The sequence below is a fragment of the Stegostoma tigrinum genome, chromosome 9 (assembly GCF_030684315.1).
Source record: "Stegostoma tigrinum isolate sSteTig4 chromosome 9, sSteTig4.hap1, whole genome shotgun sequence".
Taxonomy (NCBI): domain Eukaryota; kingdom Metazoa; phylum Chordata; class Chondrichthyes; order Orectolobiformes; family Stegostomatidae; genus Stegostoma; species Stegostoma tigrinum.
In genome coordinates, this window is record NC_081362.1 from 47,912,634 (window position 1) to 47,930,781 (window position 18,148).

Consider the following 18,148-nt stretch of genomic DNA (forward strand, 5'->3'; position numbering starts at 1 on the left):
AATCTGAATATCCCAATCAACATGAAAATTGAAGTTATCCATGATTAATATACTGCCTTCATTATTTCTGATTTACTCACAGGCTATACACTGACAAACTGCACCAACTGTAACAAAGACAGAGCGACTGAAGATGAGATTTCTACCTTTCAACCACTGCAAAACGTCATGACATCATGTTAATGTTTTAAGGATAAGGTCACAAATCACAACACCAGGTTATAGTACAACAGGTTTATTTGAAAATGCAAGCTTTTGCAGCTCAGCTCCTTCCTCAGACAAAATGTTTTAGAGATTCACAGTATGTGTAGGGCCTGGAATTTATGCTATAAGCAATGCTGACCAAATTCTGGGCCATCTAACCTAATGTTCCATCACACAGCTTGGTGTTAAGCTTTGTTTGGTAATCACTCATATGAATTGCCTTTGTATAATTAGCTGCATATGTACTTTCTGTTCTAATTCACCATTCCAAGAAAAGAGCTAAACTCCAGTACTGATGTAGCCCACCAACCCTTTCTTTGTCTTCCATCAGGTGTACCCCAGTCTTGTCAACTCTATAGCCAAAGTAGGTCACTTGAGGTGCTTGGAACACACATTTTTCCCTTCTAAGTCGTATGCCCATCTTGGAGAAACATCTAAGGACTATATCCAAGTACTCTAAGTGCACTTTATTGGTCTTCCCTGCTTTTAGTGTGTCATCCACATAAATGTTGACCTGGTGTAGACTTAGTAAATGTTCTCCATTGTCCGCTGAAAAATTGCACAGGATAACAATACCCCAAATGGCAGTCTCATGTATTGGTACCAACCTTTATGGGTAGTGATTGTAGCATACTTCTGGAAATCCTCATCTAACCGCAACTGCAGGTATGCATGGCTCGTGTGCAGTTTTGTGAAGCATAGCGCCCATCACCAGCTACGTGTGCAAGTCCTTTATGCAAGTGATTGGGTATATATCCAGCTGCAAAAAGCAGCCTATCATTTGTTTAAAATCCCTACAAAGGCAAACTGACCTGTCAGGCTTCACAATCAGCATGACCGGCGCTGCTCATTTCGCAAACTGGACTGGTTTGATGATTCCTTTCCTCTCCAGCCTCACTATTTCTGCCTCTACTTTTGCACACAGGGAAAATGACACTGAGCTGGCCTTGCAGAACTATGGAATTGCTTCCTGGCCAACATGCCAAGTGGCTTTGGCTCCTTTGATAATTAATTATAGAGTCATCGATATATGCAGCCCAGAAACAGACCGTTCAGTCCAACTCATCCATGCCAACCAGATATCCTAAAGTAGTCTAGTCCCATTTGCCAACATTTGGCCCATATCTCTCTAAATCCTTCCTATTCATGTAACCATCCAGATGCCTTTTAGAAGGTGCAATTGTACCAACCTCCACCACATTCTCTGACAGCTCATTCCATACACACACCATCCTCTGCATGAAAAACGTGTCCCTTAGGTCCTTTTTAAATGTTTCCTCTCTCACTTTAAATTTATAGCCTCTAGTTTTGGATTCCCCTACCCTGGGAAAAAGACTTTGGCTATTTGCCCTATCTATGCCCCTCATTAATTTACAAACCTCTATAAAGTTCACCTCTCAGCCTCCGATGCTCCAGGGAAAATAGCCTCAGCCTATTCAGCCTCTCCCTGCAGCTCAAACCCTCCAACCCTGGCAACATCCTTTGTACAAGTCCCTAGATCTTCTTGAAAAACTTCCAGGTCTTTAATTAGGACTTCACTCAGGGAGCCGTTTCCTAATCGAAAATATTCAGCCAATCAAGGTGAATCTTTCTCAATCAATTTTGCCTCATCAGGCTTGGGATCAAGCCTTTTTCTATAACCATTGGTAACTGAACCAGCTACTTCTCAAATGGGACCAGAACCGAAGCTGTCCTCTCAATCTGTGAAGGTTTCCCTTGTATCGGTTTTCAGTTCAGCCAAGGTCTTACACAAACTTAAGAGTGGAGTCCAGATGAAATTTAAGACTGGTTCTGCAATCACTGATACAACCGCACCAGAATCAACCTCCATTAGAACCAGGTGACCATTTAACTACATGTTTATTGTGATTGTTTCAAATTAGACATTGCAAAGCAATTTAAATGTTCCAAACAAACAAGCTGTCAGGAGAATTACTCATTAGTTTTCATCTGCCCCAATGTCATTTGCCTGGAAAAAAAATAATGCATTATTTCCACATACTGGGCCCAGTCTTCAATGGCAGGATTGAACGAGTCAAGTTTCCCAAATAGCAGCACGATGCCAGAAATGCTTATGCCAACTCAAAGATGACTATTGTGAGCAAATTTCTTCATGAGCATAACTTTTTCTCTCATTGCCACTCCAGAGGCTGGTATCCAGCAATCAAGTCACCCCTTATTTACATGTCTGGGAGTCACAGAATCATAGAATCCCGACAGTGTGGAAACAGGCCCTTCGGCCCAAAAAGTTCACACCGATCCTCAGAGCATCCCAACCAGACCCATTCCCCTATCACCCACCTAATCTACACATCCCTGAATCCTATGGGCAATTTAGCGTGGCCTATTCACCTACCCTGCACACCTTTGGACTGTGGAAGGAAACCGGAGCACCCGGAGAAAACCCACGCAGACATGGGGAGAATGTGCAAACTCCACCCAGACAGTTGTCCAAGGGTGGAGATCCAGCCTCTACGAGATCCACACGGTTGACCTCATTACAATCACTACACTCCCGACCAGTCCTGGCAGCAAGACCATTATTTTAGAATAGCACAAGTCTGCTCAAAGTGGTGGCACTATAACTCTTGCTGCAGGCACTCTTTTCACCCATGGTGGAAGTGATTCATTAGCCATGTATAAAGTGAGTAGTCCTCTAATTCACCATTGTGGCTCAAATATGGCAGGGCCAGCTGACTGGCAAGAATGGAATCATCATGGATGCTGCCAGGTTAGCAGGCATTTACCGACATTTATCAAGTCACAGAGTCAGACTTTTTACAGCGTGGAAAGAGGTCCTTCAGCCCATCGTGTCCATTCTGGTCATTGAGTTTTGTGATGGATCTTGTCTTTTCAACCCTTTCAGGCAGCAGCTTCCAGATATTCAGCATCCTCTAGGTAAGAAAATCTTCCCTAAATCACCTCCAAACCTCCTGCCCCTCATTTTAAATCTACGCCCCTGGTTATTAACCCTTCTATTAAAGTGGAGAAGTTTCTTCTTTTCTATCTTTGACCCTCAATTTTGTATACCTCAACTGCTGCTTTAAGAAAAACACACACAGTATAGCTAGTCCCAAAATAGCTGAAACACTCCAACCCAGGTAACACCATGGTAAATCTCCTCTGCAACCTCCCTACAGCAATCATATCCTTTGTGTTGTCTAACAATCAGAACTGCACACCATATTTCAGCCTAACCGACATCACCTCCTTACTTTTGCATTTAATGCCTCGAATGATTCAAGACAAGTATCCTAAATGCCTTCTTAACCACCTTATCCACCTACCCTGTTGGCTTCAAGAATCCATGGACACGTATACCTTCTGATCTTCTGTACTTCCTAGGGTTCTACCATTGATCATGTTCTGCCTAGTGTTGTTAGTCCTCCAAAAAACAAATGCACCACCACCAACATTCCTAGATTAAATACCATTTATCATTGCTCTGCCCATTTGGCCAGTCCATCTATATCACACTGTGGTCTCAGGCTTTCCTCCTTGCTTTTTACCTTCGCTTTTTTGTCATCTATGGGTTTAAAGATTAAACCTGCTGTTTGTGTCTAAGTCAGTGATATACACTATGAACATCAAAGGACCAAGCACCAAACACTGGATACAAGCTTCCAGTCACAAAAATAACCTTCAGCCAACACTCTCTGCCTCCTTCTACTAAACCAAATGTGTTTCCAATTTGCCTACTTGCCCTAAGAACACCAGATCCCGAGAACTCTGAACAGTTTGAATAGTCTCTGTGACTATCTTACTGAAGTCAAAGACGACTGTATCAACCACACTATCCTCATCCACACATCTAGTCACCTCCTCAAATTGTAGTTTCTTAGGACACTTGGCTAAGATTGATATGGGGAAAAACTGTTCAGTGAACACGCTAGATAGCTACAGCCTTATATCAAGAATCTTCCTATTTTCACCTCTGCACACAGCTCTCCAGTTCTGCTGGTTGTGCTCCTTATCCCTCTCATGCAGTCTAAGAGATACTGCAACCATAGCTCCCATTATTGAATACAGGCTTTCTGCTGCCAGATCTCCTAAATTCCCTGAAAATATTCAGTAAGACTCCCTGACTCCATAACCTCTTCAGAACTCCTCCAACAGTAAAACATTACATCCACTCAATCTGCAGCAGCAGCTGTTGTTGAAAACACTTCACCTGAAATCCTAAGCTGATTCCTTTAAACAACTAGTTGGCGTAGGGGGAACCATTACGGATCTGAACTTGTCTCATAATTCAGGCATGTTTATTAACATTCATAGCTCTTGCAGTTTTATTAGATAAATTTCAACTCCTTAAAAAACAGGATAATGTGTTCGTTGTAAAAGTTAATCATTTACCTGGTTTCTTTCTCTCAATTGAGCGTTGATGATGTAAGCTTAACAACTTCCATAATGCTTCACAGCTGGCATTCTTCCATATACAACATTAGTAATAGTAATTCATTGAGCACACACTATCACCTAACACATTCACCTTTGAGGAGGAGAAAGGTCAATCATTGTTGCAACATGTATTCCACACAAATTTTATGTTTTATTTATAAAGAAATCTCAATGATGATTTTCATTTTTGCTTGTTAACAAAGGATTTTCATGTTTGGAATGTTAAGCCAAAGCAAGAATATTAAATTTGGCAAGTAGCTGGCCATAGTTTCCGATTCCAAGGATGAAAAGACTTTCACACAAGGAGCAGTTGAATAGCTTGGGCTTGTACTTGAAGCAGTCCAGTAGAATGGGGGAAGTGGGGGGGAGTGGGGGTCTGATTGAGGTATACAAAATGCTAAAAAGGACTGATAATGTGGATGTTCAACAGATGCTCCCCCTTGTGGGACAGTGTTGAACATGAGGTCATAGATACAGCGTGAGAGGAGACAGGTTCAAAACTAAGATGAAGAGAAACTAAATAAAGGCTGAAAGAACTGTGATGTTGTAAATCAGGAAGTTGATGGAAAAGCTCAGCAGGTCTGGCAGCATCTGTGAAGAAAAAAGAAATCAGCGTTAATGTTTCGGGTCTGGTGACCCCTTCCTTAGGAGAAACTACTTCTCTCAGAGGGCTGTGAATCTGTGGAACTCATTACCCCAGGGTGCAGTGGAGGCAGAATCAATCAACAGATTCAAGAAAGAAACAGATATGTTTCTGCTGAAAAGTGGGATAAAGGACTATGGGGAGCAGACAGGAAAGTCGAGTTGAGACCAGGATAAGATCAGCCATGATCATGTTAACTGGCAGTGTGGCTCAAAGGGTTGAACTGCCTGCTACCACTCATAATTCCTACGTTCCTATCTATCTTTACAAAAATCCAGGATATGAAGTAAACTTGATAAATAAAGGTCAAGATTTCACAACATACTCCCATTTCTTAAAGCTTTTGCTCATGGTTCTTGACATTGAAAAGCTTACATAATGCAATAAAGGATCACACAACATATAATTTAACTAGCCGTGCCTTTATAAATGTACTAAAGCTATTCTTTCCATGTTACCACTGGAAAACAAGCAAGCAAGAAATTGAAATCATCAAAGCATATTTCTTAGCACATTACAAGCAATCTACATTTAAGTATTGAATTACTGAAGGGCACTTAATATAAGCAAACATCTTGCATAGTCCACTTTCACATTACTTTCTTTTACCACACTATGGGGAGAACCCTACCAGATTAATCTCAAAACTTCCAGACCTACATCTCAGCTCTGCCCTCTGCAACTAGATCCTCAACTTCCTGACCATCTTCCCGCAATCAGTGAAGATAGACAACTGCACCTTCAATATTGACATCCCGCAAAGGTGCATTGTCTGCTCCCCACTGTACTCCCTTGGTTCCATGACTAAATAGCCAAATTCTGAATAAATGCCATCTTCAAATTTGCTGACAACACCACTGGGGTGGGGTGGCTATCAAACAACAAACAGTCAGAATTTAGCAAGAAGACAGAGGGCTTGGTGTCATGGTGCAATGATAACAACCTCTCTGTCAATGTCAGCAAAACAAAAGAACTGATCATTGGCTTCAGGAAGAAAGGAGAAGGACACACCCCCATCTACATCAATGGAACTGAGGTGGAGAGCGTCGGGAGTGTCAGGTTCCTCGGAGTGGCAATAACTGGCAATCTATCCTGGGCCTCCCAGATAGATGCAACAGTCAAGAATGAACAATAATGCCTCTTCTTCCTCAGATGGATTAGGAAATTTGGCATGTTCATAAGGACCCTCACCAACTTTTCACAGATGTACTCTAGAAAGCAATCTATCTGGGTGCATAATGGACTGGTATGACAACAGCTCTGCCCAGGACCATAATAAACTACAGGAAGTTGTGTCTGCAGCCCAGACCACCATGGAAGACAGCTTCTTGATGCCACGGAGAGGTTGCCAATGTCATCAAAGACACCTCCCACCCCAGTACTGCTCTCTTCCAACCTCTTCCATCAGGCAGAAGATAACAGAAGTTGGAACATGCACACCAACAAGTTCAAGAACAGCTGTTCTTCCCTGCTGTTAATAGACTGCTGAATGGACCTCGCTAATTTCAAGTAATGTTGATCTTGCTTTGTGCACCTCCTGTGCAGCTGTAACCTTGTATGCCTCAGTCTGTTTAAGAAGTCTGTGATCTGTATGTCCTTGTTTGCTTTGATCTGCCTGTACTGCTCGCAAAACAAAGCTTTTTACTGTGCTTGGATGCATGTGCTACAATAAATCAAATCAAGAAAGCAACAATTCCATTTTCTCGATCTCAAGACTTTTATACCTTTCTGATAGGAAATTACTGGGGCACATACGGACATAAATTGGTTCAACTCTTGAAACTGAAAATAGCAACCAGAGATCAACCTGGCTGGAATAACAATAAGATTATCCTTTAATCAGAATTTAAATTTGTTTCCTTAATATAAAACAAGCTATTCAATGGATTGTTCAATTTTGATATGTGTACTAATTTTCAATTCAGCGTCAACATTGTGGCATCTTTGAGGCTGATCTGCATTATTGATGGCTAGTTACTTACTCTGAATGAGTAAGGCTTGCTTGGTCATTTTAGAGAATACAGGCTTTAACTGTGTTGGTATGGGATGAGGGGCTTGTACAGGATAGACTGGGTAATAATGATTGATTCGTTTGCTAAAGGCAATTAGTTATGATCAATATCATAATTTGATCACTTCACGGTCACTTTTACTGACATCTTTGATTTCCAGATTTTTAAAATGAATTAAAATTCTGAAACAAAAACAGAAGTTGCTGGAAAAGCTCAGCAGGTTTGGCAGCATCTGTGAAGAAAAAGTCAGAGTTAACATTTCAGAACTGCGGAAGGATCACCAGACCCAAAACGTTAACTCTGATTTTTGTTCACTGATGCTGCCAGACCTGCTGAGCTTTTCCAGCAACTTTGTTTTTGTTCCTGGTTTACAGCATCCACAGTTGTTCTTGTTTTCATTTAAAATTCTTCACTCTATTTTTATCTCAAGATCATAGAATCATCGAATCCCTAGAGTGCGGAAACAGGCCCTTTGGCCCAACAAGTCCACATCGACCCTTGGAGCATCCCACCCTAACCTACACACCCCTGACCACTATGGGCAATTTAGCATGGCCAATCCACCTACCCTGCTCATCTTTGGACTGTGGGAGAAAACTGGAGCACATGGAGGAAACCCACGCAGACACAGGGAGAATGTGCAGACTCCACATGGATAACAATCACTGGATTGTCAGTTGAGGCATCAAGGTTACTCATCTCGTAACATTCCCTTATTCCTGTTAAGATGTTTTTAACTTCATAACATCCTCTCTTGTTGGAGATGATCATTGCCTGGCATTTATATGGCATGAATATTCCTTGCCATGTTTCAGCCCAAGCCTGAGAGTTGTCCAGGTCTCCCTGCATTTGTATATGGACTGTTTGCATCTGAGAATCACAATTTATACTGAACATATTCAATGACAATTGCACTATGCCCACTACTGATCTGATGATGGAGGGAAGGTCATTAATGAAGCAGCTGGAAGATGGTTGGGAGCAGGACATTTCTCTGAGGCACTCCTGAGGGGTGTCCTGCAGCTGAGATAACTGACCTCAAACTACAGCCGTCTTCCTTTGTGCCAGATATGGCTCCGACCATCTGAGAGTATTCCCTTTGATTCCAGTTTTGCCACGACCATCCTGTGCCTGACAATTGGTTATCCAACCATTAACTTTGTACTTCACTTCATCATCAACAGCTGCAGAGCGTCTTGGCTCTCGCTATACAGATAGACTGCTCTTTCCCAATAGCTGAAAAGATGAAGGCTCACCTGGCTAATCTGTCGATTTTTGTGGCCCCTGTGATTGAATCTGCTCCAGCTGCAGCCAAAGGAAGTGAAGGAGGGGGAGTCTGAGCAATCAGATGATGAGTTGGGTTTTGGATTGTTTGATTAAAACACAGCTGGACCTATCTAAACGGAAGTCTTTCCAATATAAAGGAATTTACTATTCCAAAAAAAAGAGAAAACTGGTATGCTGATCTGTACGTAACTATGTTTAGCAATACCACATTATTCAGGGTCATAAAATGTTAATTTACAGTTGAATGCATGTTTGCACTATAACTATCGTCTGCAGTCCTATGAAAAAATACAAGGTTTTGGGGTGGGGACAGTCCAAAATTACAGAATGTGTCATTAGTTCGCCAGTGTCACTGCATATTTTACTGCATATGATTCTTGTATCAAAGCCAAAAAATTATTTTTTGGCTTCTATCATTGCCAACTGTTAATCTTTTGTTTCTGGTCATGTGATTTGTTTGATTTTTTTTTTAAATTAACAATTTAGCAGGAAACCAGTTGGGTCAGTTCTGTGCAGTTGAGCTAAGTTAATGAGATTGTTGAACACCTTGTGTGTTGACTTGAAATGCCTGTCAGTTGATGGATTTTAGTATTTACATGGCAAAATAGAAACTGCTGTTTTGCTAAATCACTGGCTCCCAATGGAATTCCATTAAATTGTGGAATGGTGCTTCCAGAGGTTCAACACAGTACGTTTAATAGTGATGAGAGTTCTGTTTGAACAATTCCCTAGATGTAATTTTGCAACCCAATTAGGTTTTCCATTCCACATCCTAACTATTTATCCTGTCTCTAAACTGCTTTAGTCTGATTTGTTCTGCTGAGCAGAATACACTCAAGGATCAAACATTGCACTGTTCTACTGCGTATGGTTTGGTAAAACATCAGGTAATGCATTTGGCAGAGGAGAAGGTAGGCTTAAAATAAACAACTTGCATACATATTAATTCCTGTCAACAATTAATTACATTTCAGTAAACAGATTTTATTTGTACTGAAGGATGCTACATAGTCATATTTTCAGGGGTTGTTATAAGAACCACTTTCGTTAATGTTTTAAATTAATGATGTTGAAGGCAGACCTGTACTTGATGAGTAGGAGCCTGACATGGTGTCCTTGTTATCCAGACAGTTTAGGGCTAGGAAAATGGCATCCGCTGTAGACCGATTTCACTGGTAGGCAAATTACAGCAGCCCACGGCAGGCTGGGAGGTCAGAGTTGATGTTGGCCATGACCAGCCTCTTGAAGTATTTCATAGTTATGGAAGTCAGAGCCACTGGGTGTAGTCATTAAGGCATGTTGCATGTGTTTTCTTTGGTACTGGGATGATGGTGGTCTTCCTGAAGCCGGTGGGGACTTGGGCTTGTAGGAAGGAGAGGTTAAAGGTCAGTGAATACTTCTGCCAGTTGGTCCGCACAGAAACTAAGTACACAGCTGGGGTACTCTGTCATGTTCCTCGAGTTGATTCTTAGGAAGATCGATCTGACATCTGCAGTGGTGATGGAGGGAACGAGTACGTCCAAGGCTGTCAGGTAAGGTAACACCATGCCAGTGGCATTCTGCTCAAACCAAGGACAGAAAGCATTGAGCACATCAGGGAGGCATATGTTTTTGTCCGCAATCCTTCTCTGCTTCAGTTTGTATCCTGTTATGTAGTGTAGGCCTTGCTGCAGGCAGACGTCCCTGTGGTTAGTTTGGCCCTCTAACCTAGTCCAGTACTACGTCTTAGCATCTCTGGTGGCTTTGCAGAGGTCATACTTAGATTTTCTGTTTAGATCTGGGTCATCCAACTTGAATGCCATAAGCCTGTTCTTCAGCAGGCAGTGGATTGCCTGTCCAAGGTTTCCAGTTGGAGAATGCACAGATTAACTTCTTTGGCACGCAGTCCTCCAAACACCTGCTAATGAAATGCAGGACAGTGGTAGTATCCTTGTCTAGGTTGCCCGCTAAGTTCTTGAATATGGTCCACTCGGCCAATTCCAAGTTGACCAGAGAAGCTATTCCATTGCCCCAGACCAGCACTGTACTGCTTCCTGCGAATGATCCTCCTGTTTCAGCTTCTGCTTCTAAGCTGGGAAGCGGAACACAACATCATAACCTGCTTTTCAAAAGTGTGGATGGGGTATTGAGCTGTAGACGGCTAACTTATTTACAAATAATATCCTTTGTCCGGCACGAGAGAATGTCCAATTGTGAAAGAGATCAGGCTGACCTTAGCTCTCAAACTTTAAATATAACTTCATATTAGCCAGAATTCAGGCTGGCAGAAGTCCAGAGGTTCATTAAATACAGTTACCTTCTAATAAGAAATGAATCAGAGAAGGTAATCCTAGAATCATTGCAATAAATTTCAAACATTTTATCATTGCTATAAATTTGCAGATGTTTGACAAAAGTGCTTTTAGTAATTTATGGAATGGGAGTGGATCCAATAAATTGTAGGCAATTCATGAAATCTGCTGAGGTCAGTTCATTCTTGGTCTTAGTTATCCAGTTTAACAAGGATCAATCTGTCAATACACACACACGCACACATGCACACACACACACAAATAAAATCAGAATAAATCAATTAACCCCGTGATTCCAATGTATGGGAATGTACAACAGGAAGGACCAGCAAATGAATGTTTAAATACAGCTTTTTTGTATTGCACAATAGATATACATCTTGACTACGCATTTGTTGAATTGGTACATGACACACCAGGAATGGTAATCTCCACATGCTTAATGCATGAATGCCAAATAGTTAGGACTTCAAGCAGACAATCATCATGTTGAACGACTCACTTTATATGCAGACTTGGAATGAAGACATGGGGAAAGAAGAAAAAAAGTCTTAACTAAAAAGAAAATCACATGCCTTTGCTCTTTCTTCGCATAACAGTGTGGCTATTCCTAGCAAGATACAATTACCTTGCAAAACTTTAACAGCAAGACCCATTCTGTGAGAAACTTTTCCGTCATCTTGTCCTGGATCCGAACATGGCATGATCATTGGGAGCGTACATCACACGAGTAAATATTATAAAACATATGAAAAATAGAGAAAGGCTTCTTTGGAATGATACATTTAATTGAATTAAAACGTCATCTTAAATTTGATATTTTCACTTACCACTGGTAGCAAGTAAAGCAAGTACTGCTGTTTTTATATTCAAGCAGGAGCTGAGACTTGTTGACACTAGGATGATTTCTAAAAAGCAATGAAGGCAAAATGCATTTTAGCCAGTTGTTATTACACAGATGCCAGTAGTGCACAGAGATAAATCCTGAACAACACTATCCTAAACTTACACTGAAGATCAGTTATCAGTGCTTTTTAAAACTCCTTCGGCTTGGACATTGCTGGTGGTCTGCAGTCTCGTGTAGACCAAACCAGATACGGGTGGTAGATTTCCTTTTCTAAAAAACATTATTGTACTAGATGGGTTTTTTACAGCAATCAGTAACAGTTTCATAGTCACCATCACTAAGAATAGCCTTAAATAAAAAAACTCTGGATCAGAAGTTCCATCAGCTGCCCTGGTAGAGCATGAACTAATGCTGTCAGAGCATTAGGGTGGGCCTTCTCACATCTACAGTTCCAAAGTGCACTGTATTACCCAAAGTGCAAATTCAGACCACATACCACAAATTAGCCTCACCAAATATCACAACAGTTCGTTTCAGGTTACTTCAAATGAAAAGCTGGATACCCAATTACAAGAAGCCTGGAGTGTTCCTTTTTCTTGTGACAGTCACCCATCCCAACCAGGATATATTCCAAATGACCAAACATGAACATCAAACAGGATATCCATTTCAATTATTTAAGACACTATAGTCATTTCACTTCAAATGAATTCGTTTTTAGGATAAAATCAATAAGTAGTGCCACCACTTATCTGGATTTTAAAATTCAAATAAAGTGTATCTAGCATTTAGGGACTGAATAAAGAATTCAAAATTGGATCTGCCTTTTAGTATAGTATAATGCATCAATTTTGAACTTGACATGCAGACACATGGCAAAAAAGTCCACCGGTCGCTTTTGGAATTTGTGGGATTTAGGAAAAAAGTACAAACTGAATGAGCCTAGTTAAATTCCTTGCTAATGCATGAAAGGTCCAAATCACAAAATTTAGTTCAATTGACATTTTCATTTCAACATTCGTATTCCTTCTAACATCTCCTCATTGTACTGCAGGGATCCTTTAAGAATTGGTGCATAACTTCATTGCATACACATTAAAGTTGTTTGGTTGATTGACTGTGCAAGGCCTGTTTGTTTCACTGAATGATATGTTGTAGACTGCTGCATAGCATAAAGGTAACATTACTACTGAGCAGAGAGGCAGTGGTGCAGTGGCATCGTCACTGAAATTGTAATGAAGACACTCGGGCTAGTGCTCCAAGGACACGGGTTCAAGTTCAACCATGGCAGATGGTGAAATTTGAATCAATGAAAATTTGGATTGAAAAGCCAGGCTAATAGCAACCACTATGGATTGTTGCAAAAACCCATGTGGTTCACTAATGTCTTTTCGGAAATGTATCATTCTTGGCTGGTCTGGCCCTCATGCAACTCAAGATTCAGAGCGATGTATTTGATTCTTAACTGCCCTCTAAAATGGCTCTAACAAACCGGTCAGTTCAGGTAATAATTAGGCATGGGCAAAAAATGCTGGCCAAGCCAGCAACACCCATATTTATGAATGAATGTAATAAACACAGTGCACTATTCAGATTTGTTGCAGATTACATGCCTGTTTTCAGGAGAGGCTCAAGGTGAAAATTGAAAGCCAAATCGATTGTATGTTATTGGCATTCCCCATGCTTTTAGCAGCATCATATTTTGAAAGTCTGCTTACTGCAGCATGAGGCTACCAAAACAATGGCACCTGTACTTACTCACATCAGGAAGACAGCTAGAAATATGTTGAATTTCCAGTCTGAAAACCCAGAGGTATCAAGCAGGAGAGTGATGGGCGATAGAATTTCATGAGCACAGAGGCCTCCAATGAAACCAGAAGTGTATAATTTGGGTCAGTTTAAAGATTTAAGCTTTAAAATTGCTTCTCCCCAAGCTCCTGCCCCAATGATTATCATTTTGTATCTTCTTCTAACGTATCAAGCAAAGAGTGATTTCTATAGCTACACCCGCATGACTACATTTGCCAAAATACTGTTCCTTGATTAGATTAGTAAAATACCTGCTGCTCCTTTCAGCCCTTGATTGGTGTGCTTTTATGATATGTATAAAACTTTGAATGGCTGTGCGCTACTCAAGAAATACTTGAACAAATAAAATTAACACTAATAATAAAATTAACTGCAAATCTGGCATTAGAGCTCTTACTGCAGGTGAAATTCAGACAGCCTGATCATAAGTTTGCATCAGCTCTCCTAAAATAAACTCCAAATTTCTATGCCTCAATGCAAACAACAAATGCTGTATATACAATAACCAGAACAATCAGAAAAATTGACTCATTGTGGCAAAGCTTATGAAAATTTCTGAAAGCAAACAGAAATGCTTCAGCTGTAATGATAGAATTCAGATCACAAAGTAAAATTCCATAAAATACACTGTTCAGGATAAACTCACAACAAAGGAAATTCAGTTATTGTGCACATAGCTCTCTCTGTTCAGAGACTTTCCACGCATATAAAAAACAATTATATACATTTGTCAGGTAACAAAATAACATAGTACTGAATAAAAGAGACATGCTGTCTGAGATTTAATCTTTGATTCATCAGGATATATGCAAGAAAGCAAATTTTGAAGGAGCAATAACTTATACTGCATGAGGAAATAAGAAGTGCTAACTGATTTTTGAAGAAAAAAAAGGACCATTTTCTCTGACTCAAAACGGCACATTGCCTCCAGAGGACAGGTCTGTCTTTATTGATATATGTACTTTCTAATAATTATAATGTAAACTTTCACACACAATATAATTTCTTGCTCCCTTTGAAGTGTGGTACTTTTGCAACGCCTTCATAGTGTGTCTCTTTCCTCAGCAACACTCAGATTCCATACTACCAACATACAAAATAAGGTATTGCGCAAGGAGATTTGGGATCATCTACAATACATATCATGGTTACTGTGGCAATTCACTAAACAGAAGAACTTTATTATAAAATAAAGCATTACTCAGCAGTGATTTGGCTCCCGAGAGAAAACTCTTCCATTCCCTAACTCACCATTCATTTCTTAAGTTAAAAATAATGAACTTACTTTTTTAATCAACCTGTTCAGACATGTTATTACACACCTCTGAAGCTGGTGGGACTTGAACTGGGGCTTCCTGGCAATTAAAGGTCCTGAAGTGGTCAATTAAAGGCCATTTAAGGGCATTGATTCACCACCTCCCTGTTTACCCGCTTTATTAGCAGGCAGAGAAAATGACCGATTTCTTGACTGGGTAACCAAGTTAAACAGCCTGTTGGGTTAGCAAGGGGTCCTCATTTGTCCCATTCTGGGACTCATTTAAAAAGGTACCCACACAAAAGTTTGAATTATAGTTGTTTACAAAATGTCTGTGCACATTTCACATCCAACTTCAGACACCATTGAAACAATTGCTTATTTTGCTCTACAAGACAAAATTAGTATTCCCAATTTTTGGCTAGTAGCTCTGTTTTTCAATTGTCGATAGTAGCTTGTTTTGATTGGTTAGTCACATGGCAAAGTGTTTATGGCAACCAGCTAAGATTCAAGAACTATTGTCAAAATTAGACCTGGAGACCTGTAAATCCTCACAAAAATGAAGTGAGTGGGAAACGATCTGGCAATTATAGTATTATGTGGGAAAAAGTAAGGTACAAAGTGTAGAAATAATAAAATAAAGCATATCATTTAAAAAGGAGAGACTCTGAGATACAGAGGGATCTAAACGTCCTAGCCAATGACTCACAAAGTTTAGTTTGCCAATACAACAAATAATTAGAATAAAACTCTTGTTATTTATTGTGAAGGGCACTGAATACAAAAGTATTGAGGTTATGTTTCATTTATACAAGGCAATAGTGAGATCATATCTGGAGTCATGTGTACAGTAATGACCAACTTATTTGAAGATGCATGTGAATGCATCAGAAGCAGTTCCACAACGGTAACGGTTTACTAGACTAATTCCCAGGAACGGGTGGATTTTCTTTTGAGGAATGGTTGGTCAAGCTAGGTTTGTATGCTCTGGAGTTTAGAAAAAATAAAAGGCAACTTGACTTAAACACAAAACCCTTAGGGATAGCCTTGACAGGGTAGACATGGAAAAGCTTTTCCTCTTGTGGGGCAACAGTTTAAAATTAAGGGATCGCCCACTTAAGACAGAATTGAGGAGAATTGTTTTTTCCCCAAGAGTGTCACTAGTCTTTTGACTCTTTTCTTCAAAAGGTAGTGAAAGCAGACTCTTAGAATATTTTAAAGCCAAAATGAAATTGATTCTTGTTAAGATAATAAAATGAGAGGCTGGATGAACACAGCAGGCCAAGCAGCATCTCAGGAGCACAAAAGCTGACGTTTCGGGCCTAGACCCTTCATCAGAGAGCCTCTCTGATGAAGGGTCTAGGCCCGAAACGTCAGCTTTTGTGCTCCTGAGATGCTGCTTGGCCTGCTGTGTTCATCCAGCCTCACATTTTATTATCTTGGAATCTCCAGCATCTGCAGTTCCCATTATCTTTGATTCTTGTTAAGCAAGGTAGCAGAGTGTTATTGGGGAAAGGAGGGTGGGTGGCACAATCAGAAAAGCCTTAATGAATGGCACAGCAGGCATGAAGGACCAAGTGAACTACTCCTACTTCTAATTCACATTTTCATATGTGAAAAACATTTCAAGTATGCATTATTTTATAAGTCACAGTGAGGTGAAATTAACAGCAGTAAATTACTTCATCTCTTGTGTAAAAACAATCAAGAGTACAAAGAATTCAAGGCATTCAGTTCACGGCACAGATTTGGCAGTTGCATTCTGCCACTATAAAGCCAAGGAAAACAAAATATGAAATCATCATCCATCATCACTCCTAGGACACATTCCTATCAATAGTTCTAATCTAGCCCTCATTTATACCCATGATCAAATGCATATTTGGAATGCAAAATAACAAATATGTGATTATGCACAGGTTTCTATGTGAGAAATATAGTTAAAAGCTTTCCAATGTTGACAGCGTGTTTCAGTATAGTGCCTGAAGTTGCAAAAAATCAGAATCTTTTCATCAGCTTGCTTTATTGTAAACTTCAGCAGCTTAAACATATAATTCCAATATTTTTCCTGCACATACAAAAATAATCTGAAAGAAAGCCAAGGAGTGTTTTTGACTTGTGATTAATAAAATTACACAAATTGTTGCGGTGTTTTGGAAACATCATCAACACTTTGTCATCTCAGTTCAAGAAAGAGTATTCACTCCAAAATGACAGAGGCACAAGTACCTTGCTTCTGCTAAAAACTGCCATTTTCTCAACTAAACAGAGATTAGGTGATTTTTTTTTTCTCTCAGACAGTTCAGTCATTGGAACTCTCTGCCTTAACAAGTGGTGATAGAAGTGTCCTCGAATATTTTTGAGGCAGTTAGATAGATGCTTGATAAACATAGAATTGAAAAGATATCAGGGGTAGGCAGAAATGTGGATTTGGGGTTACAAGTAGATCAGACAGGACCTTACTGAGTAGCAAAGCAGGCCCAAGTACTGAGTGTCCTACTCCTGTTCTGTATGTGTATTAATAATGCCAAGGATCTTATAACTACCTTTTCTTCTTTAAAAAAAGCCTTTGCAACTTGATCTGTCATCTTTTGTTTTCATGTTCCTGCACATTAATTATATTTTTGCATTGTTATTGGAGCAAGCAAACCTTAGCATGATAGAAGCACATAATCATCGATCATGTTAAATCCACCAAACTCATCATTTTTTGTGAAAAAACCTCTATTTCCTATATTTGTAGAGGTTAAAATATTCATGGGGATGCTATCAATGCAGTGTATTCCATAAACAGAATCCTATCACTTTACATAGTCCTTTATTCAATCAAGAGTAGATTTAATCAATTTAGTCTTTGACACAGCAATTGGCTCATTTTCAGCTATGACAAGTGCAAAGCAGAACACTTTATAGTAATAGAAATGCATTCTTCCCTGGGAACTGAAACCCTTTTAATACTACCATTGAAAACTGCTGTATTTCACAGACTGAAATGGCTCTTTGCCTAACCTCACATTCTGCTTTTCAACGAATACTCTACCTAATAATAGCAGCTTTATCTTCAGAGTGAGCACACAAACATTCTTGCGTTCTACTGCACTATTAGATTAGCAACGTCTTTAGGGTCATCTTATGTTTATATAACTGTTCAGCATGTTCTATCCAAGAAAGAATTTGCAACCTTAACAAGTTTCTACAACAATTCAGAGAGCTGAAAAAAAAGTCCTCAATTCTATCAAATGTTCATTTTTCATTTAATCTTCCCACCTATGGATTTAAGCCCTATGCAGGATTAATTTATACTAGAGATAACAAGGTGTAGACGTGGATGAACACAGCAGGCAAGCAGCATCAGAGGAGCAGGAAGGCTGATGTTTCGGGTCTGGACCCTTCTTCATTTCT

The 18,148-nt window shown here is 39.9% G+C and overlaps 1 protein-coding gene across 4 annotated transcripts in view; it reads right to left on the minus strand.

Annotated features, from left to right (window-relative positions):
* Nucleotides 1-18,148, minus strand: part of sptbn1 (spectrin, beta, non-erythrocytic 1) — a 239,773-nt gene that overhangs the window by 182,241 nt on the left and 39,384 nt on the right. For 2 of the 4 annotated variants that reach the window (XM_048536019.2, XM_048536020.2), the window contains exon 2: nt 11,666-11,743. The exons of 1 other annotated variant lie outside the window; for it this stretch is intronic. The gene's annotated coding sequence lies outside the window, so the exon portion shown is untranslated. Of the gene's footprint in view, nt 1-11,463; nt 11,521-11,665; nt 11,744-18,148 lie in introns of all 4 variants that reach the window. One more of the 4 variants, XM_048536021.2, reaches the window with a different exon arrangement.